General features: G+C 43.7%; 1 protein-coding gene across 2 annotated transcripts in view; it reads right to left on the bottom strand.

The window, feature by feature from the left end:
• LOC132384726 (activin receptor type-1-like) overlaps positions 1 to 27444 on the bottom strand; it is a 119026-nt gene extending 91582 nt beyond the window's left edge. For both annotated transcript variants that reach the window (XM_059956139.1, XM_059956138.1), the window contains exon 1: positions 27276 to 27444. The gene's annotated coding sequence lies outside the window, so the exon portion shown is untranslated. The remainder of the gene's footprint in view (positions 1 to 27275) is intronic.
• Positions 27445 to 27704: the final 260 nt, after the last annotated feature.

Genomic DNA, 27704 nt, shown 5'->3' with positions numbered 1-27704 from the left:
TTCTAATACAGGAAGAGGGATCTGACCCTAAGACACTCCTGCTGGAATTTGAGGACAGCAGGCAGGATATTGAATCCAAATGTGTTTAACCTTTGTGATAATCTGAAAGGAGGCTAAAAGGAGGTTTGGAAAATGAAAAGCAACACTTTCCAAGCACATTTGCTTCGCGCTCTTTATCGTAGATTGGTTAGCAGCTCGGACACTTTTGGGGTCCAGTGCTGTTTGCCCATGTCCAGAAAGCACGGGGTACCTGTAACAATCTGGTATTGTGCCCAAGTTCAGAATGCGGTGGATACAGCTCAGTACATCACAGGAACATTCTCAAAGAGCACTGCCACAAGAAAGCAGCACCCAGAATAAAAGCCCCTTATCATGCTCTTTTCTCGCTACTACCATCGGGCAGGAGGTACAGAAACTTTAGGTCCCACACCATCAGGCTCAGGAACAGCTATTACCCTTCAACCACCAGGCTCCTGAACCAGCATGGATAACTTCATTCACCTCAAATCTGAACTGATGCCGTCACCTACAGACTCATTTTCAAGGACTACTTACAACTTACATTCTCAGTATTATTTTCTTACTTTCTTAAATTTATTATTTGCATTATTTTTTGTCTTTTGCACATTGGATGTCTGCCAGTCTTTGTTAGGCATATGTAGTTTTTCATAAATTCTATAATATTCCTTCATTTTCCAGCAAGAAAATGAATCTCAGTGTAGTATATGGTGACATATTTGTACTTTAATAATAAATTTAATGTGAACTTTGAACTTCGAAGCACCAATCTTCAAATGTAAGTGCACAGTTTGGCACTGGGGCCATCACAGCCAACCCTGATGTGGCAGTTGCCTCTGTTCCCTTTCTTGGGCCTTGTTGAACAGTAGTCTGGTGCACTCAGATCAAGGTGCTCACAAGGTAGTTCAGTTCCGTTTACTGTGGGCCTTTTGCCTCTGTAGTTCTGTTTACAGGAATGGACTGCAGGCCTGTAGGACTAATTCTCCATGAGGAATGCTAGTCGACCCCTTGATCCCTAGAGCCTGATTTCACTGGCCTGAAGGGTTGCCGGTACATTACAAATCCACTGACTGGTACTTATACACTAGGAACCATTCGTCCATCACTGGGGCGCAGCGGGTAGAGCCGCTGCCTCACAGCTCCAGAGCCACAGGTTCGATCCTGACCTTGGGGAGTCTGTGACTGCATGGGTTTCCCCCGGCTGCTCCAATTTCCTCCCACTTCTGTAGGACGTGTGGTTAATTGAAAATTGTCCCCAGAGAGTGGCTGAGAGTGATAGCGTCTGTGAGGGAGGGGAAACTATCGGGAATGTGGGCTTTTGTCCATGCTGTGTGAAAATCAGTAGAAAAACATGTTACTAGCACTTTCTTGAAGTGGGGGATAGACAATAGACAATAGACAATAGGTGCAGAAGTAGACCATTTGGCCCCTTGAGTCTGCACCGCCATTCTGAGATCATGGCTGATCATTCACTATCAATACCCAGTCCCTGCCTTGTCCCCATATCCCTTGATTCCCCTATCCATCAGATATCTATCCAGCTCCTTCTTGAAAGCATCCAGAGAATTAGCCTCCACCGTCTTCCGAGGCAGTGCATTCCACACCTCCACAACTCTCTGGGAGAAGAAGCTCTTCCTCAACTCTGTTTTAAATAACTGACCTCTTATTCTCAATCCATGCCCTCTGGTACTGGACTCTCCCAACATCTGGAACATATTTCCTGCCTCAATCCTATCAAATCCTTTAATTATCTTAAACGTTTCAATCAGATCCCCTCTCAATCTCCTCAATTCCAGCGTGTACAAGCCCAATCTCTCCAATCTCTCTGCGTAAGACAGCCCTGCCATCCCAGGAATCAACCTAGTGAATCTACGCTGCACTTCCTCAATTGCCAGAATGTCCTTCCTTAAACCTGGAGACCAAAACTGTACACAATATTCCAGGTGTGGTCTCACCAGGGCCCTGTACAAATGCAAAAGAACATCCTTGCTCTTGTATTCAATTCCCCTTGTAACAAAGGCCAACATTCCATTTGCCCTCTTCACTGCCTGTTGCACTTGCTCATTCACCTTCATTGACTGGTGAACTAGGACTCCTAGGTCTCTTTGCATTTCTCCCTTACCTAACTCGACACCGTTCAGACAATACTCTGCCCTCTTGTTCCAGCTTCCAAAGTGGATAACTTCACATTTATTCACATTGAATGACATTTGCCAAGTATCTGCCCACTCACCCAGCCTATCCAAGTCTCCCTGTATTCTCCTAACGTCCTCTTCGCATGTCACACTGCCACCCAGTTTAGTATCGTCAGCAAACTTGCTGATATAGTTTTCAATGCCCTCATCTAAATCATTGACATAAATCGAAAAGAGCTGTGGTCCCAATACAGAGCCCTGTGGTACCTCGCTAGTCACCTCCAGCCAGTCTGAGAAACACCCATTCATTGCTACCCTTTGCTTTCTATCTGCCAACCAGTTTTCTATCCATGTTGAAACCCTGCCCCCAATGCCATGAGCTCTGATTTTACTCACCAATCTCCTATGTGGCACCTTATCGAATGCCTTCTGAAAATCTAGGTACACAACATCCACTGGCTTACCCTCATCTAACATCCTTGTTACACCCTCAAAAAACTCCAACAGATTAGTCAAGCATGATTTGCCCTTGGTAAATCCATGCTGGCTCGGCCTAATCCTATTTCTGCCATCTAGATCTCCCATAATCTTGAACAACATTAATCCCTCAACCAATATTGCGAAAAAAAAGATTTCCCTGGACATTTATCTCATCTCCAGCATGGGAGCTTGCTGTGCATAAAGTCTTTACAGACCTTGTATTAACACAAGATCTTTCTGGAACATCTTATGTCAGCAACTTGCAGTTATCATGTTCTCAACTCCAGAGTTACTCTGATCCAAGCATAAAATTTATTGCAACTAAACATTTTTCTATTATCTGCATATTGCTGATGGTAATCTGTTTTGCTGCCCAAACATAACATTTCCCTCTATTAGGCTCTCAACATACTAGATATTATCAACCCATTGATTTGTTTCAGTCTATGAGAGTTCAAATTTCAAAGTTCAAGTTCAAAGTAAATTAATTTACATTGTAAATAAATTTACTTTGAATTAAAATAAAATATACTTTAACATTTCTTGGAAAGCATAGTATTTGCTTTCTGATTATCCACTTCAGTTTTCTCCTTGTCTGTGACGAAACTGATTCGTTGCACAAGCATGATTGACACTTCACTTTTCGTTCATGCAGCTATTAGTAGATCGTCTATAAGATAGATAGATAGATACTTTATTCATCCCCAAGGGGAAATTCAACATTTTTCCAGTGTCCCATACACTTATTGTAGCAAAACTAATTACATACAGTATTTAACAGTATAAATATGATATGCATCTAAAATCACCCTCCCAAAAAGCATTAATAAATAGCTTTTAAAAAGTTCTTAAATAGTTTACTAAAGTGCATTGAGTGGTAACTTAAGCTCAGTCCTAACCCCGGCACTTTAACATGTCTTGCCTCTGGTGGTTGAATTGTAGAGCCGAATGGCGTTGGGGAGTAATGATCTCTTCATCCTGTCTGAGGAGCATTGCATTGACAGCAACCTGCCGCTGAAGCTGCTTCTCTGTCTCTGGATGGTGCTGTGCAGAGGATGTTCAGGGTTTTCCATGATTGACCGTAGCCTACTCAGCGCCCTCTGCTCTGCCACCGATGTCATACTCTCCAGTTCTGTGCCCACGACAGAGCCCGCCTTCCTTACCAGCTTATTAAGACGAGAGGCGTCCCAGTTCTTAATGCTGCCTCCCCAGCACGCCACCACAAAGAAGAGGGCGCTCTCCACAACTGACCGATAGAACATCTTCAGCATCTCACTACAAACATTGAATGACGCCAGCCTTCTGAGGAAGTACAGTCGACTCTGTGTTTCCTGCACAGGGCATCTGTGTTGGCAGTCCAGTCTAGCTTCTCATCTAACTGCACTCCCAGATACTTGTAGGTCTTAACCTGCTCCACACATTCTCCATTAATGATCACCGGCTCCATATGAGGCCTAGGTCTCCTAAAGTCCACCACCATCTCCTTGGTCTTGGTGATATTGAGATGCAGGTAGTTTGAGTTGCACCATATCACAAAGTCCTGTATCAGTTTCCTATACTCTTCCTCCTGACCATTCCTGACACACCCCACTATGGCTGTGTCATCAGCGAACTTCTGCACATGGCAGGACTCCGAGTTATATTGGAAGTCTGATGTGTACAGGGTATACATTTCTGGCCGGATCCCTTTTGGAGTCCTGCATTTAATTCTGAGTATCACATTTTGGCTTTGACCATAAGACTATAAGACACAGGGGCAGAATTGGGCCATTCGGTCCATTGACTCTGCTCTGCATTCTATCATGGCTGATTTATTTTCCTTCTCAACCCCATTCTTGTGCTTTCTCCCTGTAACCTTTGACACCCTGATGAATCAAGAACCCATCAGCCTCTACTTTATAAATACCCAATAGCTTTGCCTCCACAGCTGTCTGTAGCAATGAAATCCATGGAATTTCCACTGAAGATGAGTAGAGGAAAATTTAGCGGAGATGGCAGAGAGAGCGGTAAGTGCCTGGAATGCACAGCTGGGAATAGAGCTGGCAGCTGATACATTAGGGACATTTAAGAGGCTCTCAGATTGACACATGGATGAAAGAAAAATGGAGGGTTGTGTTGGAGGGAAGGGTTAGATTGGTTGCAGAGTAAGTTGAAAGGTCAGTACAACATTGTGGGCTGAAGGGCCAGTATTTTGCCTTCTATGTTATAAAGTAATAAAGCACGGAAACAGCCTTGGCGGGTGGGGCATTAAGTGAAAATGTCAGAACTTAGAGTGAAATCATGCAAGGATATTTAATTTTTCAGAACAAAGAAAGGTAGAACAAAGCTACGAGGAGGAGTACTTTCTTTACGATAAAATCTGATCTTAGCATTAGCTACACTTCCCTGTTTCCGTAACCCTCGTCACATCTATAAAAAAAAAATCTGCTTTGAAAGGCTGCACCTCCTGGATGGAGAATTGTAAACGTTCACTTCCCTCTCCTCACACCTCCTCACACTAACCAGCTGCCCCCTTATTCTGAAGCTGTTGCTCCTGTTTCCACATTTCCCCAGCAGGAGAGAGCTCCTTACAGAATCTACACAGTCCACTCCATCCGAACTTTGCATGTTTTCATAATATTATTGTAAAATTCAATTGTATTTCTTTTTTGCTGTAACTGCCTGCAAGAAAATGAATCGCAAGGTAGTAGTTGGTAAGATCTACTGATAGTAAATTTACTGTGAACTTTGATCTACATTCTTCTAAGTTCCAATGGAGTAATTACAATGATCAGGCTGTCTCCCTTCCTCACCTGGATTCACCTGTCATCTCTTCCACAACTTCTCCTTATGTCTTTACAGGGTTATCTCCACTCACTGCTTCAGTGCAGATGAAAACCCTCAACCTGAAATATTGACTGTCCATTTCTCTCCACAGACTCACTCAGTTCCTCCTGGCGGAATAGTGATGAAGTAATTGATCAACCATGGCACTGCATTTCTGGCAACGAACGTTCTTAGTGGCATGTCACAGTCCTTCCTGAGTGAGCGGTGGAGGGTCAGAGGGCTGAGCCTGGTCCAGGGCTTCCTTGACTCACCTTTCCTTGTGAGCAGGGTCGCCCAGGGAATCGTCAGGAGAGCAAACCCTGGCTAATTCCCCCTGCTTGGTGTCAGTCAGCTTCCTCAGTGTTACATACAGCAATCAGTGTAGTGGCCCATTGAGCTGAAAGCATCAGAGACCATGTTTTGTAGAGGCAGATATGTTAATAAGCTCTTAGGTAGGCACATGGATGATAGAAAAATGGAAGGCTACGCAGGTGGAAAGGGTTGGGGTTAAAAGGTAGGCACAAAATCATGGGCCAAGGGGCCTGAACTGTGCTGTATCATTCTATGTTCTATTGATTTCTTATTTATTAATTGAGCTTCTGTGATAGATATCAAAAACAAATGGCAGATTTATTTTCAGAGGGGTATAGGCAAAACGGGGGCAAATGGGACCAGCTTAGATGGGAATCTTTGCCGGCATGGACTAATTGGGCTTAAGGGCCTTTCCCCATGCTGTATGACTCTGTGATGTCTGCTGTGGATCTACAGCCCTCCTTACCCTCCAGGTGTAGACCCATCCTGGACTATTGTTCTACATTGACTGTGCCACCTGCTTCCTATAGCTGGCCAGGGTACATTACAATGACAGCCTTTTAACACTGAGTGTTCTACATGAACTATTCTCTTCCCTTCCTTCACTTCCCTTCAACCTCCCCTGTGGATGATTCAGAAGCAGCTGATAGTCCTGAGGATTAACAATTGCCAGTTAAAGTTGAACCATCCAATTTCCTTCTCTCCTGATGATGCAGATTCAGGAATGAGGCTCTAAGTTGTCCTCTATAATCTTTGCCAAGCACGAGTCTGTGAAATTTTCATTTGCTGTGGAAATCGCAACCGAGTTCAGCTTTTGCACCTGCACTTCTAAATACGAGACAGTCAGAATTTTTTTTTCTCTGCAGGGTGGAAATGTCAAATGCTAGAGAGAGAACCTTGAAAGCAGGAGGTGGAATTTTAAAGGTTTGCAAAGCAAATCTTTTTTACGCAGAGAGCAGCAGGTGCCTGGAAGAGGCTGCCAGGGGAAATGATGGAAGCAGAGTCCTGATGAAGGGTCTCAGCCCGAAACATCGACTGTTTATTCCTCTCCATAGATTCCGCCTGATCTGCTGAGTTCCTCCAACATTTTGTGTGTGTGTGTTACTCTGGATTGCCAGCAACTGCAGAATGTCTTGTATTTAAAGTTATCTCTTCCAGCTTAACCCCCAGCTGACTTTCAAGGCACAGAGAGGAACAGCAATCAATTACAAAAATAAATAAATTGTGCAAAAACTGGAATAGTGAGGCAGTGTTCACGTGTTCAATGTCCGTTCAGAAATCTGATGTCAGAGGGGAAGAAGCTGTTCCTGAAATGTTGAGTGTATGCCTTCAGGCTCCTGTACCTCCTTCCATAGTAAAAACAAAGAAGGCATGGTTGCCACGGTAGCGTAGCGGTTAGTGTGACACTATTACAGCTCAGGGCACTCTGGAGTTCAGAGTTCAGTTCTGGCGCTGTTCTGTAAGGAGTCTCTGTTTGGAATGCGTGGGTTTTCTCCGGGTGCTCTGGTTTCCTCCCACAGTCCAAAGACATACTAATCAGTAGGTGAATTGCTCACTATATTGTCCCATGATTAGGTTCAGGTTAATCGGGGTTGTGGGTTTGCTGGGGCTGGAAGGGCCTACTCAACACCGTATCGCTAAATCAAATAAATAAACAAAATGTCACGGGTGATGGATGTCACCTTCATATTATCAACATTCATATGAAAGCCCAGTTTCTGCTAAAGCGATGTATATATTTTCAATGTTAACATCTTTGCTCAAACACCGCACAGAGGAATTCCAGTCAAATCAAAAGAAACAACTCAGGTTTATCCAGTACCATTCACAACATTAGAATGTTTCAGGTCACCGACACAGTTAAAGTTGTAACTGCTAGATAGCTGCAGTACTGGCAGCCTGATGCTCAACATACAATAATGTGCAGGTCGTCCATCTTTAGATGAGACTGACGGGAGAACGTAGACATCAGACTGGCAGCATTTCTGTCTGTCAGCCTGAATTATGTGATTAAGTCTTCAGTGGGGAATGAATCCATGACCCTGAGATCTAAGTTGTAGCCTACTGAGCTAATCTTAATGCCTGGCTTCCTACTGTGTAATGCCAGTGTTTTCATGCCTCTGCAAATCTTTATTTACTCAGACGGTCAGATGAGTGCAGCCTGAGTTTCTGCTTTCATGAAGCTCAGTATGTCAATACTGGGAACACTGTGCACTTCTTCAGCCTGGATACCCACAGCTGGCACCAAACATACCACGTGGCAGTCTGGCTTGGACCACAGACCTCGGAAACTGGAGGAAAACAAGCAATTGGGATGGGAAATAGTGCAAAATTTCGAAGAATTTCCTTTGAGAGAATCAGACAGGTTGGATGGAAGTGTGAAAGAGTAGATTCTATGTAATCTGTGGAAAGTCTTTTGTGGATTCATTGCTTTCCATCAAATTCAGACATTTTTAATGTAGGATAACTTTCTGAGATGCTTGTATCGTTTTGAGAACAGGGAATGTGGCGGAAAAATACTGTTGCGGAGAATCATATGCCTAAGACTCCAACAAATGTTAGCGGTGGCTGAGTGAAGCTTTAAATATTAGTTGAAGATTATATAAATGAATTTATTTTAAAGTAAAAGCATGCATCTGAAAAGTTTTTAAAATGACCACACTATTTATATTAAGGTGAACTGCTGTGACTTGAAGGCCCAGAGAATCTTTAATGCCCCGTAGAAGGGAGCAGTAGAACCAGAAGAATAGACCCTTAATTAGGACCTCGGCCTGAAATGCTGGCTCTTTATTCCCCTCCATAGATGCTGCCCGATCTGCTGAGGTCCTCCAGCATTTTTGTGTGTTGCTCCGGATTTCCAGCATTTGCAGAATCATTTGTGTTTATCAGAAGACAGAAACAGGTTTATTATCACTGACATACACTCAGTGGCCACTTTATTAGGTACACCTAAACACCTTGTTAATGAAAGTTTCTAATCAGCCAACCATGTTGTCGCAACTCAGTGCATAAAAGCATGCAGACATGGCCAATAGGATCAGTTGTCATTCAGACCAAACATCAGAGTGGGGAAGAAATGTGATCTTTGGCTGAGGAATGATTGTTGGTACCAGATGGGGTGGTTTGGATATACTGACCTCCTGGGATTTTCAAATGCAACAGTCTCTAGAGTTCACAAAGATTGGTGCGAAAACAACAAAGAGAATTGCAGTGAATGTCAGTTCCGTGGGAGAAAATGCCTTGTTATTGACAGAGATCAGAGGAGAATGGCCAGACTGGTTCACACTGACAGGAAGGCGACAGTAACTCAAATAACCATCTGTTACAACAGTGGTGTGCAGAAGAGCATCTTTGAATGCACAACACATTGGACCTTGAAGTGGGTGGGCTACAGCAGCAGAAGACCACGAACACCCACTCAGTGGCCACTTTATTAGGTACAGGAGATCCCCAACAAAGTGGCCACTGAGTGTAGTTTTACCTAATTCTTCCCTCATTCAGTCACTACAGAGTCCAGCATGGATGCGGCACGCACCGCCTCCGGCACTCTGGTGAGTGGCCAACTCTAATGCCTCTCCCTGACTGGCTGCAAGCAGACGACAATGCAGCTTGAGGCCTAGTCCTTGCTACAACCAAGGCCGCACAGCTCCCCCATTGTCCACATCCACCTACCCCGCCGTTCTCCAATAAGAATTGGACTCGCAGCATACCAATGTCCAACAAGATCTTGCGATTACAAGAGAAGTGACTGAGACGATCACTCGCTTGTGCCCATGTATTCCCTATCTTTTAACCTACTCTGAGGTCAATCTAACCATTCCCTCCATTTTTTCTATGCGTCTATCTAAGAATTTCTTAAATGTCCCTACTGTATCTGCCTCTACCACCACCCTTGGGGGTGGGGGGGGGGTAATCCACACAACTACCACTCTCTGTGTAAAAAAAACCTTTCTCTGACATCCCCCCATACTTCCCTGCATTCATCTTAAAGCTATGCCCCCTCTGGTACTGGCCATTTCAGCCCTGAGAAAAAGTCTCTGGCTCTTCACCTGATCTATGCTTGTACACCTCTATCAAGTCATCTCTCATCCTCCTTCACTCCAAAAAGAAAATCCCAAGCTCACTCAACCTGTCCTCAGAAGACATGCTCTCTAATCCAGACAGCATCCTGGTAAATCTCCACTGCACCCTCTCCAAATCTATTCTTCCTACCATGAGGCAACCAGAACTGAACACAATATTCAAGTGTGGTCTAACCGGAGTTTTATTTACCTTGCAGATTCTTAAGAGGGGAAAGAGGGGTAGAGAGGTGCAGAGAGAAAATTCTAGAGCTCTGGGGCCTTGGTAACAGAATGGCAGTGAATGTAAGAGCGATGAGTGCCAGGGACAACCAAGATGGAGTAAAAAATTGACAAGGTGTTCCAGAGTTGAAAGCAATTACAAAAATGGTGGTGGTGTGTTAGTATTGGGTTCTTTGTTTGCAAAGCCCAAAACTCAAAAGAACATTTTAAGCCATATTCGATATAGATGTCTATGGATACAGTATCCACCTGTTCTTCAAAGACTAGATTACTTCTCTATCCAGCCTCTGCAGCGAGGTTGAACTGCCAATACCCACTATCTGAGAGGTGGGTTCCCCCTCCCTAGCAAGGACGAAATACTTTGAGCTAACAAAATAGTTTAAACACAGTTTATTTTAATGATACAAGTTTAAGTTTAGACAAATAGTTCTGAACTCATATTTCACACCCACAGAGAATTTCCAATTTATGAAATATTTCCAAATTCCAAAAAAAACTACAAAGGGTTTCACAAGCACAGTTATGATTCTTACAAAATAAAAGAGCATTGCACGTGAATGAGTCATGTTTCCAAAACTGAAGTTTGAGGAAGGAATTTCAGTTCTGCTTTCTGCATTCCATATTTCTTGGGTGTCCTTTTAACTTCAAACAGATGACTGCTTGCAATTTACTTTAAGACATCAGTGTTTGGGAAGTTGTTGGAATCGATTGTTAGGGATGAGATTACGGTGTACCTGGAGGCACATGACAAGATGGGCTAAAGCCAGCATGGTTTCCTGAAAGGAAAATCCCGTCTGACAAACCTACTGCAATTTTTCTGAGGAATTACAAGTAAGGTAGACAAAGGAGATGCAGTAGATGTGATGTACTTGGGTTTTCAGAAGGCCTTTGACAAGGTGCCGCACATGAGGCTATTTAGGAAGATAAGAGCCCATGGAGTTACAGGGAAGTTACTAGCAGGGGTGGAGCATTGGTTGATTGGCAGAAAACAGAGAGTGGGAATAAAGGGATCCTATTCTGACTGGCTGCCGGTTACCAGTGGAGTTCCACAGGGGTCAGTGTTGGGATTGCTGCTTTTTATGATGTATGCCAATGATTTGGACTATGGAATTAATGGATTTGTGGGTAAATTTGCCAGTGATACAAAGATAGGTGGAGGAGCAGGTAGTGTTGAGGAAACAGAGAGCCTGTAGAGAGACTTAGATAGTTTAGGAGAATGGGCAAAGAAGTGGCAAATGATATACAATGTTAGAAAGTGCATGGTCATGCACTTTGGTGGAAGAAATAAACGGGCAGACTGTTATTTAAATGGGAGAGAGAATTCAAAATGCAGAGATGCAAAAGGACTTGGGAGTCCTTGTGCAGGATACCCTAAAGGTTAGTCTCCAGGCTGAGTCAATTGTGAAGAAGTCGAATGCAATGTTGGCGTTCCTTTCTAGAGGTATGGAATATAAGAGCAGGGATGTGATGTTGAGGCTCTATAAGGCACTTGTGAGACCACAATTGGAGTATTGTGTGCAGTTTTGGGCTCCTTATTTTAGAAAGGATATACTGACATTGGAGAAGGTTCAGAGTAGATACATGAGAATGATTATAGGAATGAAAGGGTTACCGTATGAGGAACATCTGGCAGCTCTTGTGCTGTATTCCCTGGAGTTCAGGAGAATGAGGGGGGATCTCATAGAAACATTCTGAATGTTAAGAGGCCTGAGCAGATTAGCTATGCCAAAGTTATTTCCCATAGTAGGGGAGTCCAGGACAAGAGGGCACGACTTCATGATTGAAGGACATCCAATTTAGAACAGAGATACGGAGAAATTACTTTAGTCAGAGGGTGGTAAATCTGTGGAATTTGTTGCCACGAATGGCTGTGGAGGCCAAGTCATTGGGTGCATTTAAGGCAGAGATGGATAGTTTCTTGATTAGCCAGGGCATCAATGGGTATGGGGAGAAGCCAGGGGAGTGGGGATGACTGGAAGGATTGGATCAGCCTGTGATTGAATGGCAGAGCAGACTCGATGGGCCAAATGGCTGACTTCTATTTCTATATCCTATGGTCTTAAGAACTGAAGACTGGTTCTTGCTTACACCAAGGAGTTGAGCAAGGAATACTTATTAGAAGTTTAACTTTGTCATAAAACAACTCTGATCTTTTGGAAAGATCATCCTGCTGCAGTAGGAAGCTGAGTTTAGCAAAAAGCCCTCTCAGATCCTTGAAAGTGAATAGCCATTACAATGTGTGAATTCATTTTGGGTATGAGAGCCACTGCAGGTCAGTGAACACTCAGTTGATGATGAAGTTACTGTAACTATTTGGGTTCTATTTAGAAAACACGAAGTATGCCAAAGAGCGCCTTTAGTGATTGTGCCATCGAAATGCCGGAGTAATTTTTTCAGCTATATTTTAAACCAACAGCCAGTTTCATGATAATTGAATCCATGCAGTTTCTGGATATCCTCCACCCCATTCCTCCAAGGAGAGGAGAAAAATGACTCATTAGGAGAACCGAGTTACTTTTGACACATCGAGTCAATATGTTAGTAACCCAGTTTCTGTCATGGGAATTCAGTTTCCCTTTAATCTAAAGTCTGGCTGCTCTCTCAATTGGCCGGCACATGCACAAGACATCAAGGGACGGTGGACAGGCCACTACAGGCTGCTGCTGTGTCCCTCCATTGCGATTTGTTCAGCACCGCAGGGTGTTAGGAACTGACTTATTTTTGGCTGATTGCAAAACCCTGCATTTCTGGGAAGCTGAGAATATTAGCATAAAGCTGCCAAGTTTGTTTCTTGGCAGCTATAAAGAATGAAACTGATTCTCTCAAAGTTTTTTCATCTTTCACACGAAAGTCGGCTGAGGGTTAAGGTGGAAGAGCCTCACCTTGGCTGGAGATTAGCTGAGAGTAATCTTGTCCCTTCGATCAGTCGCACCAAAAGCTTCCCAACACTGACACCAACTTTTCATTTGTAGATGCACGCACAAGTCAGACCTCAGTGACTATGAAAGGTCTGTGCCCTCCTCAAGCCCTTCAGCCTTTGTACGGCTAAACTGTCGCTGAACTTCCTCTTTAATAAAATATGGAGCACAGGATGTAGTGCTGACAGATCCTGGTTTCGAATGGCAAGCTGTTTTCATCCTCAGCTTGTTTTGCTGCCAAATCATATTCCCCGTTGGCACAAATTAAAAGCAGAAATCTAAATGTGAAATCCAGACTTTTCCCATGCAGTTTTGGGCATTTGCAAGAGATCGTGTTTTTTGTTTTCTTATTTTCATCACAAAAACAAACAGAAGAAAAGCCTTGGGAGGCTCTTCCGATTTTCAACCAGGAGGAGACCCCTCAACTCCTCAGCCTGCTGTTCCATTTATGATTCAACTCTTGATCTCCTGATTCAACAAGGCGTACACTGACGCTGATAGTCCCAATTCCGTTTCAGCTCCGGTCCGATCACTTCTTGAGTGAAGCAATGTTCCTGGTTTCATTTCTGGTCATCCTAGTTCAAAACCCAAGGGCACAGCTCACATGTCCCTGATTTCCCCAGAAAGGAAATATTTTCTATGTATTGTCTTCTTCCATTTTAGCCCACTCAGTTAGATTGCTACTCTTACACTTAAGGATTATTAACAGAGTCTGTGGAGTCTCTTATCAGACACTCACTGCAATGGTTTTGATGAATTGGTGCTATGCCCTGCTTCTAAGACCAAGGAAAGATTTGGTAATTGGTGCCAACAAGCCACATGATCCAAGTGATCACAAGTTCAATGCCAGGCTGAGCAATCAATCTAATTGGCGCAGTGATGCTGAACATATTGTAGAGGGCATAGGTGCTGGGGCCATTTCTTTTCACATTATATGTCAATGATCTGGATGACAGAATTGATGGCTTTGTGGCCAAGTTTGTGGATGATACAAAGATAGATGGAGGGACAGTCAGTGGTGAGGAAGTAGAGTGTCTGCCGAAGGACTTGGACAGACTAGGAGGAATAGGCAATCCTAGAATATGTCATAAAATTTGTTTTGTGGCAGCAGTACATTCACAAAATTAATTTTTAATTAATTAATCTGTACATCAATACAGTAATACAAACAATAAATTATAATAAGAAGTGCACAAAGAGGGATAAATAGTGAGGTAGTGTTCATGGGTTGGTTCATTGTCCATTCAGAAATCTGATGGCAGAGGGGAAGAAGCTGTTCCTAAAACAATGAGTGTGTATCTTTGGGCTCCTGTACCTCCTCCTTGATGGTAGCAATGAGAAGAGGGCATGTCCTGGGTGATGGGGGTCCTTAATGGTGGATACTGCCTTCATGAGGCATTGCCTTTTGAAGGTGTCCTGGATGCTGGGGAGGCTGGTGCCCGTGATGGAGCTGGATAGGGTTACAACTTTCTGCAGTTTTTTCCAATCCTGTGCTGTGGCCCTTCCATACCAGACACCGATGCAACCAGTTAGAACGCTCTCCGTAGTACATCTGTAGAAACTTGTGAGTGTCTTTGGTGACACACCAGTTCTCCTCAAACTCCTAATGAAGGATAACCACTGTCATGCCTCCTTTGTAATAACTGCATTCATACATTGGGCCTAGGATAGATCTTTAGAGATGTTGACACACAGGAAATTGAATCCTCACCCTTTCCACTTCTGATCCCTCAATGAGGACTGGTATGTGTTCCCTCGACTTGCCTTTTCTGAGGTCCACTATCAATTCCTTGGTCTTACTGATGTTGAGTGCAAGGTTGTTGCTGTGACACCACTCAACGAGGTGATTTATCTCACTCCTGTATGCCTCCTTGTCACCAGCTGAGATTCTGTCAGCAATAGTTGTGTTGTCAGCAAATTTATAGATGCCAGTTGAGCTATGCCCAGCCACACAATCGTGGGTACAGAGACAGTAGAACAGTGGGCTCAGCACACATCCTTGAGGAGCACCAGTGTTGACTGCCAGTGAGGAGGAGATGTTATTTCCCATCTGCACAGAACGTTGTATAGGTTAAGACTTTATTTACTGAAGCACAGGAGAATGAAGGGAAATTTTATGGAGGTATACAAAATTTTGATGGGTATAGATAGAGTGCATGTATGCAGGCCTTTCCCCCTCATTTTGGGTGAGAGTAGAACTAGAGGTCATAGGTTTAGGGTGAAAGGTGAAATATTTAAGGGGAAACTAAGAGGAAACTTCTTCATTCAGAGGGTCACGTGAGTGTGGAACAAGCTGCCAGTGTAAGTGGTAGATGTGGGTTCAATTGTAACATTTAAGAAAAGTTTGGATAGATACATGGATAGGAGGGGAGGCATGTGGTCTGAGTGCAAGTAAATGGGACGAGGCAGAAGATCAGGTTGGCATGGACTAGGTGGGCCAAAGGGCCTGTTTCTATGCTGTAGTACTCTCTGACCACAATTCCACTGATAACGTGGTCCTGCTTCTTTATGGTGCAATCCATGAATGAAATAACTTTGGTCTTCTTGAAGTCAGATTGTGGCAATGACATATTAATGGTACAGAACTGATGCCATTTTGGCATGACATGGGGCTGGGTTGGATATCATACCTGGAAAGGCTACAGAGCAGCTGGATTGGGGATTAAAGAATGGCCAAGTCTGGCATTGAGATACATTGCTGGGGTGACGAGAGGGAGTGGTTATCTATGTGAGTGGCCAGAAATGGGAAAAATTCCTGAAGAGTTTGTTTGTGCTACCATATATCACAAATTCAGGAGACACAGAGACTGCAGTTGCTGGATTCTGGATCAACACACACAACACAGGTTAGGCAGCATCTATGGAGGGAAATGAACAATCGATGTTTCAAGCTGAGACCCTTCATCTTCACTGGATGAATGGTCTCAGCCTAATGTATCAACTGCCCATTTCCCTCCTGACCTACTAAGTTCCTTCAGCATTTAGTGTGTTGAGTTGTCCTTATGCTGGAGAAAGGATATACTTGGATCTGAGGGGACAAAGTGAGAAGACTTGCCAGTGTGTTTCTCAAGATGCACTTGGCATTGTCCCATGAGAATAGGTTGGGAACCTATAACCTTTAGAGTTCAGAAGAATGAGCAGTGATGCCTTTGAATCCTACAGGATTCCAAAGCCATTTTCCTAATTGGATTTGGAAATGAGGAATGTTAATGTAAGGAAAAGAAAACAATTATTGAAACACTCAACAGGTCAAGCAGCATCCATGGAGAGAGAAACAGTTAAGGTTTCAGATCAAAGGGTTTTTAAACTTGTAATGCTAATGCTATTTTATTTTTACCTCTCATCATGCACCAATGTCATCATGATTCTGTTAGTTTATTTTGTAATGTAAGATACATCTAATTTATGCCAATTTAAGTTTATGTTAACTTACACTCACTGGCCACTTTATTAGGTACATCTGTGCACCTGCTCATTAATACAAATATCTAATCAGCAACTCAATGCATAAAAGCATGCAGACATGGTCAAGAGGTTCAATTGTTGTTCAGACCAAACATCAGAACGGGGAAGAAATGTGATCTAAGTGACTTTGACTATGGAACGATTGTTGGTGCCAGATAGGTCATCTCGAAAACTGCTGATCTCCTGGGAATTTCACGCACAACAGTCTCTGGAGTTTACAGAGAATGGTGCAAAATCATCCAGTGAATGGCAGTTCTGTGCCTTGTTAAGGAGAGAGGTCAGAGGAGAATGGCCAGACTGGTTCAAGCTGACAGGAATGCGACAGTAACTCAAGTGACTACGTGATGTGCAGAAGAGCGTATTTGAATGCACAACACATCAAACCTTGAAGTGGATGGGCAACAGCAGCAGAAGACCATGGACATGCATTTAGTGGCCACTTTATTAGGTACAGGATTAGGCAATAAACTTAAACTTTGAATCTTGAACTTGGGATTTTGTTCTTCGGAATTGTAGATGGTGGGAGTTAATTGATGGGAATAGACACACATTATTCAGCTGTCAAAAGCTGTGTGGTAATAGTCAGTGTAATCCCATGGCTCTGTAGTTTCTTGGAGTGATCTAGTATCATGGTATTTTATATATCAGGAATTGATTGGTATGATTTAGTCCAATGGACTCGTATTCAATGGGAATGATTTGGTCCTGTGGTAATGCTTACAAAGGGATTCAACATGTGTCCTTTGGTCCCTTGGAATTCATTTCATGGGAGTAAATGAGGCAGGAATTAAAGTAGTAAGAGTAATTAAGAAATTGTTTGGAAGTGGGAGTGAAGAGGAAGTGATCTGGTGTGCTAGAATGCTCCATAACAGTCATAGATGACAAATGATTTTGTCCACTGGGAGCTGTGACTCAATCAGCTTTACAGTTTGATCAGCGATTTGGTGTTTGAACATTTCAGGAAACAGTAAAACAATGACAAAACACATGGATCACCTGCCCTTCTTTTTATGACAAGGTCTGCAGCCTCAGGAAACTGGGATCTTTGATTACTTTTGGATATAAAACACAAATATCGGTGTGTTGATAACTTGGTGGTCTTGGGAAGCATCAAGTGCTTAGCCCTGTAAAAGATATTTCTTGCCCTCATTGTATATGAAATAATGATGAGGCTTATGTTTCTTGACTTCATACAGTAGGACCTGTATTAATTTGTTCTTGAGAATTTTGGCATCTATGCAGTCCAGCCTACTTGCCCATGTGATATTTTAACAGGAGGTAACAGAGTTGACTGCATTTGTAAAGGGCCCCTGGTCGAGTGTCATTATATTCCGAAACATCTAACTTTTGTGCGAAGAACAATGTAGAAACCAAAGTCCTAGGTCATTAATCCTTATCACTTCACCTAAAAAACTTTGAATGTTACACACATTATTGATAATTGTGATACAATCTTGTTGAAAGATTGGAGACACAAGAAACTGCAGATGCTGGAGTCTAGAGTATCAAACTTCTAGAGAAACTCAGCAGTTCAGGCACAACCATAGAAGAAAAAGCACAGTTGAGATCTTGGGTTGAGAACTCAAATGTTGACTATACTTCTCCAAAGTGTAGAATGGTGATTCATGGGGTTGTATTTGGTGACCTGTCCTAATTTCTGTTTTATTATCAACTCTGGTTTGACTTTCCCTCCTGTTACAACAGTCAGAATGACTGCAAGCCCACTTTGACCTGGTGATGGCAAACTTAGAGACATTCAGTCATATTAATAATCTTCAACACCCAAGTCCCTAAACTCCTTCCTTCACACGAATGGTTGTGAAAACTTGTCACACTCTCTCCACAAAAAATAATCTGTTGAGACAAGTTTCAAAGATGATATTGATTGGTTTGTACAAATAAGCAGGTTGAAGGCTGTGGGACCTGGAGTGCACAGAGTCAGAATCAAGAATCGAGATCGTTTAATGTCATTTCCAGTGCACAAGTGTGAAGGAGAACAAAATTAATTGTTACTCCGGATCCGATGCAGCACAAAAAAAAAACACATTAAGATAAGAGACAATAATAAAAAAACACAATAACTACAGATAGCTTGTATACTGTATATAGATTGATTGTATGCCCATAAAGTGACGCTGCGCACAGGAGTGTCTGTGCATAAGGTGACTGACAGGAAATGATAACATAGTGGTGGTTGGGGGTGTGGAGGGGTGGGTTAGCGGGTGGAGGTGTTGATCAGCCACTGCTTAGGAAAGTAACTGTTTTTGAGACTGGTGGTCCTGGTGTGGATGCTACATAAACTCTTCCCTGACGGGAGTGGGACAAACAGTCCATGAGCAGGGTGTGTGGGATCCTTCATGATATTGCAGGCTCTTTTCTGGCACCTTTCTGTACATATGTCCTTGATAGTGGGTGGCTGGTGCCGGTGATGCATTGGGCAGTTTTGACTAGCTGTAGTAGAGCCCTCCTGTCAGTACCGTTGTTTCTGCACCAAGCAGTGACTTAGCTTGTTAGGATGCTCTCTACTGTGCATCTGTGGAATGCATATGGATGTGCAAAGTTCAGCTTTCCTCAGCCTCCTCAGAATGTAGAAGTGTTGGTGAGCTTCCCTGACTGTGTACAACGTGTTTTGGGACCATGAGAGGTTGCGTGTGATGCACACCAAATGTTTGCAGTTTCCACTGCTGTGCGATCGATGTAAAGAGCGGTGTCGTTGGTGTAAGTTCTCCTGAAGTCGATAACCATCTCCTTTGTCTTGATGACATTGAGGAAGAGGTTGTTTACCTGGCACCAGGCCTCGAGATCTGCCACCTCCTCTCCTTAGGCTGTCTCATCGTTGTTGGTGATGAGCCCCACCACTGTCATGTCATCAGCGAACTAATGATTGGATTTGTATCTCACTAAGATCATTCTGATCATTAATGTGGCTTCCTTGGATTACCTCCACTCTCTTGCAATGGGAAACTCTGTAGATCTTCAGGCCCAGAGGTTTCTTACTCCCACAGCCCACTCAGATTGATATCATACCCACTGATGTGGTTCAACATCCTGAGGCGTGTCACAGGAGACTTTCAAATTTCAAAGTCAATTTATTATGCAAGTATGTATATGTCACCGTATACTACCCTGAGATCCATTTCTTGTGGGCATTCACAACAGCACAAAAAATACAATAGAATCGTTGAAAACTACACACAAAGATGGACAAACAGCCATTGTGCAAAATAAAAAAATATGTAACAAATAACTCATACTGGGAACCAGTGGGTGTGTTTTTTTCCCATTCACTTTGAGAGCTTTTAAATGGATTAGGAACGCTATCTGTTGCTGACCTTGTCAAGTTAATGGGGAGATTTCCCAGATTTATTACTGCAATGACAACTTGCTTTTGGATGGTATCTGCATTGTAAACAAAATCAGGACAATTTCTGGCATATTAAATGAAATTAAAAAAAAAACTAGACGTAGGACTCTGACTCCCCCTCTGCATCTGGATGCTCAGCTTCCTGGCCAACAGAACACAAACAATAAGGATAGGCAGCAGTACCTCTGCCATAATTATCCTCTGCAATGCTGTGTCTGCTGCCCGCTACTACATTCTCTTGTCTTGCCCCTCATGACAGGCAGAAGATACAAATTATCGAGGGCAAGTACCACCAGACTCAAGGACAGTTTCCATCCCGCTTTATTACGATCCTTGAATGGGCCGCTTATATGGGAAATGATGCCCACTTGACCTCCCAATCCACCTTGTCATGACCCTTGCACTTTAGTTGTCAACCTGTACAACACTTCCTCTGTAACTGTACCACTATATTCTACCCTCTGTTTCCCTTTGTACTACCTCAATGTATTTGTGTATGGAATGATCTGTCTGAATGGTACGCAAACAAATGCTTTTACTCTGTGTGACAACAGTAAACCAATACCAACAGCACAACACCATAAGATATAGGAGCAGCATTAGACCATTTGGCCTATTGAGGCTGCAGCAATCATGGCTGATTTTTTTTTACTGTACCCCATTTGCCCATCTTCTCCCTGTAACCTTTAACCCCCTTACCAATCAAGAGCCTATCAATCTCTGCCTTAAATATACCCAGTGGTTTGGCCCCCACAGCCGTCTGTGGCAACGAATTCCACAGATTCACCACCCTCTGGATGAAGGAATTCCCCCACATATCAGTTTTAAAGGGCCGTTCCTTTATTCTGAGACTGTGCCCTCAGGTCATAGACTCTCCTACTAGTGGAAGCATCCTCTCCTCATCCACTCTGTCCCGGTCTTTTAGTATGCGGCAGGTTTTAATACGATCCCCCCCATCCTTCCGAGCTCCATCAAGTACAGGCCCAGAGACAACAAACACTCCTCATATGTTGGACCTTTCGGTCCTGGGATCATTCTTGTGATTTTGAATTATTCACTTTTAAAGTACTCCACCAGCTGTTAAACAGTTTTGGGATATGGCATGCCCTTCATTAAAATTGCAAAAAAAACCCCCAGAAATGGTTGCCAGATGTAATCTTCCCACACTTTCAGAATGTGGTTACCAGTGGAAATCTACATCTGATATGCACAAGGACTAAGAGACTGAAGGAAGCAAGTTTACCAGAGTCTCCAGAGTCTGACCTGGAGAACTGAAGAGTGATTCACTTTGGAAGGTTGAATTTGAAGGTGGAATACAAGGTCAATAACAGGATTCTTAGCAGTGAGGAGGAACAGAGGGAACTCGGGGTCCATGTCCACAGATTCCTGAAAGCTGCCGCACAAGTTGATAGGGCTGTTAAGAAGGCGCATGGTGTGTGAGCCTGCACTAGATTGAGTTCAAGAGCTGTGAAGTGATGTTGTAGCTCTGGTTAGGCTACACTGGTCACCTCATTATAGGAAGGACGTGGAAGCTTTAGGGACGGTGTGGAGGAGATTTACCAGGATGCTGCCTGGATTAGAGAGCATGTCTTATGAGGAAAGATGAAGTGAACTAGGTCTTTTCTTTATATTCTAAGTACTCCCCAAATCACTGAACTTGATGTTGCTGTTACGGGGAAACAGGCTGATTTGCATAGAGTAAGCTCCCGCAAACGTGAACGGGGTAAAAGGCTGATCATTCTGCCTCTGTGGCATTGTCTGAGGCAGAAATTTTGGCAAACTCAAAATGGGGGGGGGGGGAGCGGGTGCAATTGCTGGTGATGAGATGCAGTCCAAACCTCCAATTGAGAAACAGTGTTGTGGGATCTTTTGCAAGTGCCAGGCAGCATCCCAGACTTGATCTGAAAGACTGGCACATTGGTCCAATGACAGTTCTCTCGGCACGAAACATCGCCTGCTTATTCACTTCCATAGATTCTGTTTAATCCCTCCAGTATTTGTTTGGTGTTACTTTAGTTCTCATAGATGCTTGTTTTGTATGAGAATATTACGAAGAGCTTCAGGCTGAGGGAAATTGTGAGTGTAATAGAAAGCTCGAGAATGACATGAAAGCAAAATGCCTCTTTTGCCGCGATTGCAAGGGAGAAGACATCAAGATGAATTTGTTACCTGCTGAAGGCTCGGTTATTTTGATAAATGGGTGGGAGGGAGAAAGGCGAGGGCAGGTCTCCGGCACAGACAGTTGTTCTGCTGTAATTACTGAGCAGCAGAGCCACGGCAGATTATGATGAATGGAGATTGTGAAAGTTGTTTTTATCTGTTCCTGATTCACAGGAGGCTGAGCTGTTTGTGTGCTGGGGGCAGTGGGATGGCAATGAGGGGGTGGGGAGTGCAAGGCCAGGAAGAGGTCAAAATTGCTCCAGAGTGCTCTCTCCTTCCTCCCTTCTGTCTCACACTGATTTGTACTCTGCATCACAAACTTTAATTTTCCTGCTGTGAAATTGCACTATTTTCCTTTTGGGGTGGTGGAGTGTTGAACTTCAGCGGTTTTAAAATGTTTCTACAGAACTTCTCCACCTCTCTTGATTGCCACAGCATGGGAACAGGACCTGTGGCCCACCATGCCTGTGCCAACCATCAATCAACCTCCCACTGATACTGACCCCCTTTACCCACCGTCCTCTCTAGACTTCTCTGCTTTGGCAATTCAAGGGCTCACCCAGATGATTGATAAATGTAGTGAGAGCCTCAGCCTCCACCATCCCTTCAGGCAGTGTGTCCCACATTCCAACCTTCCTCTGGGGGTAAAAAAAAAATCCCTCTAAATCTCTTAGTCCTCAGTTTAAACCTATGCCCTTTACTGTTGGATCCATTTGCAACAGGAAAGGATGGCGTTCAGTCAAATACAATTGGCTACCATCTAATTGTGGGCAGCGGGCGTCGAAAGCACAGATTTACTTCCACAGGTTTCGAAACTATGCAAACCACCAGAATGCAGCTTATCCAAGATTTGTGAATGGTTGTAAGAGCAGCAGGAATGACAAGAATATAGGACTTTGCAGTACAGGCCCTTTGGCCCACAATGTTGTGCCAATATTTTAACCAACTCCAAGATCAATCTAACCCCTCCTACATAGCCCTTCATTTTTCTATCTTCCATGTACCTATCTAAGAATTTCTTAAAGTTCCCTTATTGTATCTTCCTCTACCCCCCCTAGAATGACCCACCACTCTGTGTAAAAAACATTCCTCTGACATCCCCTCCCATACTTTCCTCCATTCATCTAAGGATTATGCCCCTTGGTATTGGTCATTTCCACCCCGGGAAAAAGTCCCCAGCAACCCATTTGATTTTTGCCTTTTATCATCTGGTACACTTCTATCAAGTCCCCTCTCATCCTCCTTTGCTCCAGAGAGAAAAGTCTGAGTTCACTCATAAGCTATGCTTTCTAATCCAGGCAGCGTCCTGGTGAATCTCCTCTGCACCTTCTCTAAAGCTTGCTCTTCCTTCCTATAGTGAGGCGACCAGAATGGAACACAATATTCCTGATCACAAAAGGCCGTCTGATTAAGTAAATAAAAGGTTCAACTTTCTTGCTGTTCCCCACTTACACAACAAGCAGTCGGCTGGAGGACCTTAGCGAGTCAAGCGGCGTCTGTGGGGTGATCCGAAACACAAATGATTCCTTTCCCCACACAAATGCTGCTTGACCCATTGAATTCTTCCAGCAGACCGTTTGTTGCTCCAGATTCCAGCATCTTGTGCTGTAAGTGGCTCGGAACTGCATCAGTTCTCCAGCCCAGGCTGTGCTCTTTAAAAATTGTACTGATGGAATGGTGAATCTCTGTGACAGAGGAGGTCTGGACACACAAATTGCTCACTGGCCCATGATATCACAGCCAGTGCAAACACAAAGTTCAATAATTTCAAAGTTCAAAGTAGAGGACATGATTTGAGAGTTAGGGGGCAGAAGTTTAAGGGAAACACGAGGGGGTATTTCTTTACTCAAAGAGTGATAGCTGTGTGGAATGAGCTTCCTGTAGAAGTAGTAGAGGCCAGTTCAGTTGTGTCATTTAAGGTAAAATTGGATAGGTATATGGACAGGAAAGGAGTGGAGGGTTATGGGCTGAGTGCGGGTAGGTGGGACTAGGTGAGATTAAGGGTTCGGCACGGACTAGGAGGGCCAAGATGGCCTGTTTCCGTGCTGTGATTGTTATATGGTTATATGGTTAAATTTATTATCAAAACACAAATCTGTCACCATATACCACTTAGAGGTTCATTTTTTTGGCAGGCATTCACAGTAGAACAAAGAAATACAGTAAAATCAATGAAAACCTACACAGAGACTGACAACCATTGTGCAAAAAAGCCAAACTGTGCAGATACAAAAAAAAACAAATAATAAATAAATAAACAAACAAACAAACAAACAAATTAAAAAATAATAAATAGTAATGCTGAGAACGTGAGTTGTAGAGTCCTTGAAAATGGGTCCATAGGTTGTGGAGTCAGTTCAGAGTTGTTGTGAGTGAGGTTATCTACACAAGTTCAGGAGCCTGATGGTTGTAGTTATAACTGTTCCTGAACCTGGTGGTGTGGGACCTGAGGCTGTTGGACCTCCTTCCCGATGGCAGCAATGAGAAGAGAGCATGGCCTGCAAGGTGGGGTCCCTGATGATGGATACTGCTTACTTGTCACAGCGGTCCTTGTAGATGTGCTCAGTGGTGGGGTGAGCTTTACCCATGATGGACTGGACTGTATCCACTAACTTTTGTGGAGCCAATTTTAAATGTTTCTACACATCAGGCAAATGATGGTGCTCAAGACAGCAAGTGCCTGATCTCACCCACGTACCAAGCTGACCAAAGCCAAGGGGAGTAGGATTCTTGCTCTTATGTAGATTGGGGTTGCCAACCTTTTTTATGCCATGGACCCCTACCATTAACCAAGATTTGGAACCCCTGATGTAGCTAGATCTTGCAGGAAGCAAGGATGACAATGGGAGATATCAGTCCCATAGAATTCTTGGGCATTGCATGTGGATGATTGGAATAATCCTCCATTTTACGCGAGCTTGCAGCTGAGGGATAAGCACACGGAAAGGGACTGGAAGTGGATTAATACATGAACAAGAAGTCAGCGGAGCAGGTGAAAATTAATGGGGGGGGGGGAAATGAAAGCACACTGATCACGCCATCAAGGCAAAGTTGGGAAGTAATCAATATTCAGAGAACAAACAAGGTAACCAAAGCTGTGCTTAGGCCACACTTGAAGCCTGGCATGTTGTTCTGGTTACCCCATCGCAGGAAGTCTATGGAGACTATGGAGGGGGTGCAGGATGCTGCCTTGATTACAGGGCATGAGTTATAAAGGATAAACTTGGGTTGTTTTCTCTGGAGCGTCGGTGGCTGAGGGGAGACCTGCTAGAGCTTTATAAAATTACGTGAGGGGTAGATAGGGGAGACAGCCAGTATTGCTTTCCTAGAGTGGAAATGTTGAATACCAGATGACATTGGTTTAAGATGGGGTGGCAGGGACGTTTAAAGGGGATGTGCAGAACAAGGTTTTCTCTACACAGACACAGATAGGTGCCTGGAATATGTTGCCAGAGGTGGTGGTGTAAACAGATGTGTTAGAGGTGTTTAAAAGGCTATTAGACAGACACATAAATGTGGAGTGATACAGGTCATGTGCAGGCAGAAGGGATTCAGTGGATTCAGGGTCAGCACAAATGTCAGGGCTGAAGGGCCTGTGCTGTACTGTTCTATGCTCATTGACTTTGGAGCCAGGAAAAATAGTACAGCTAGCAATCAGGACTGTATAAATTTGTGTCAGCTGTCACTGGCGGTGGGGGGGGGGGGGGGGTCACTCTCTCAGTAGTGTGTTAGAAGTCAGTGATTTAATGGTCTGCACCAAAAATCTGGTCTCTGGTCTCTGGTCTGACACCTTAACATCATGACCCACTCTCGCAGGTAACTGTAAAAAACCCTATTGCACCATCTGAAAGGAAAATGGCAGCACCCGGCTCCAGCTGAAATGTACCCTGCTAATCAACCTCACGGAAGAAGCAGATTATCTACTTACTATGCCACTGCTGTTTGTGGGAGCTTGCAATGCATAATTTGACTGCATATATTAAAACTTCAAGAGAAATTTGTTGGCTGTGAGGTGGCGAGGACCACTGCGAGGGGCGCCGGAGAAATGTGTGTCTCTCCTGCTATGTAAACCAGCCCAGCCTTTGAAAACACAAACCAGACTTTGTGGCTCAAGTAGGCACCAACACATTGACACTGGTTCACTGTGACCAGACAGTGTTGGTTCACTTCCTTGCTTCAATGATCCCCTGGACTTGAAGAGCAGAGACGAAGAGTTTCGTGACAGAGAAGGAGATGAAAGTCAAGGGATGTTTTGATCTTCAACGTTCTTTTTGGTGATCTATTGAAAGGAGGGAAGACTGCCCGGGAACTGTGGATGTGATAGATAGATCCGGGGAAGGTGAGGGAAACTTTGTCAGAGGGGTCCAATCTACTTCCAATGCCAGGTTAACACCCAGGGGATCATTTCTGCCTCTGCCAGCTTGGGATGCCAGCTTTGCCAGCCTGGTGGTTTGTGGTGAGCGGGATATTAGTCCAAGCGTGCCTGTCTGTGATGAGTTATGTAACAACACACAAACTGCTGGAGGAACTTAGCCGGCCAAGTAGGATCCTTGGAGGAAAATGGCTTGTTGACATTTCAGACCGACACCCTGCATCACAGGAATTAATGTCTGTGGTGAGTGCATACCAGCTGTCAGCAACTTTCTGACCTCTTGATAGTCAGAATTGAAACAAATCGGCAAACCTTCAGGCAGAGCGCATCTAAACTGCTTGAGAATTCCTCTGCCCTCACACTGACAAGGGTAGCGCGTGTTTGAGAAGTGAGCTTCATTCACAGAGTGGTTTGGTCGGGCATCACTCGCTGCTGTTGGAGAGTGGGGGAGGGCAGGGAGGAGAGAGGAATGTCTCTTCCAAGGCAGGAATCAAATCCAAACAGCACGATTATAATTTTGCCACACGCGGCACATATCAGGAACCTTTTCCTCCAATCCTAAACCCGTCAACACTCCTCACTCTTGTCACTGCTCATAGTCGAAACAAAACCTCCCAACCTGCCCTTAAACAAATAAAGCTTAACTTGACTGGCAAGCTCTTAAGTATTGGCCCCATTTACGGGAACCATATTAGCTATAATTTATTGATAAATACTACTTTTGCCCTGCGTACACATTAAAGAGTGAAACTCTGGCATCTGATTATGAAGCAAGCTCTTGCATTAGGACAAAGCATATAATTTATCTTTCACACAAGGCAATGTTATCAACATTTGACCACATTTCATAGATATAGGGTAGAATCATATGCTCCAATGTAAATATTAACGGCAGGCCACTAATTAAGGTAACTAACACTGAAAGAAGTATTGCCTCAGACTTACCTTGACAATTCTTAGTTTCTTCACTAATGAAGTGGCAGTATACAAATGCAGATTAGTTCCCCATCAGGGCTGTGAAGGCAATGCTCCAGTACCTGCTCTCCAGATTGTCTCAACGTTAATAGAAATAAAAAGACACGCACGCTTACACATACACACAGCCAAAGGAAAAGAAAAAGGAATTAAGTTTCAAAAGCCCTCCCCTCATTGTCATAGCCAGTCCCCTTGACTAAATCTGTTCCTTCAGTTTCCTGTTTCTCTGTAGCCTTGGCAGCCGTCACTGTATGGATGTGGGAGAAACTCAAATACTTTCTTATTGCTGCCTCTTCCTGTCTGGCTGTTATCCAGTGTTCAGATTTTCTTATTTTACAGCTTTAATAGTGTATTTCCTATATGATTACCCCATCCCTGCTTGAAAAGGCCTCCCACACT

Source organism: Hypanus sabinus, chromosome X1, assembly GCF_030144855.1.
Source record: "Hypanus sabinus isolate sHypSab1 chromosome X1, sHypSab1.hap1, whole genome shotgun sequence".
In the NCBI taxonomy this organism is placed as follows: Eukaryota; Metazoa; Chordata; class Chondrichthyes; order Myliobatiformes; family Dasyatidae; genus Hypanus; species Hypanus sabinus.
Note: the sequence above shows the minus strand (reverse complement) of the source record. Positions and strands in the feature narration are given on the sequence as shown.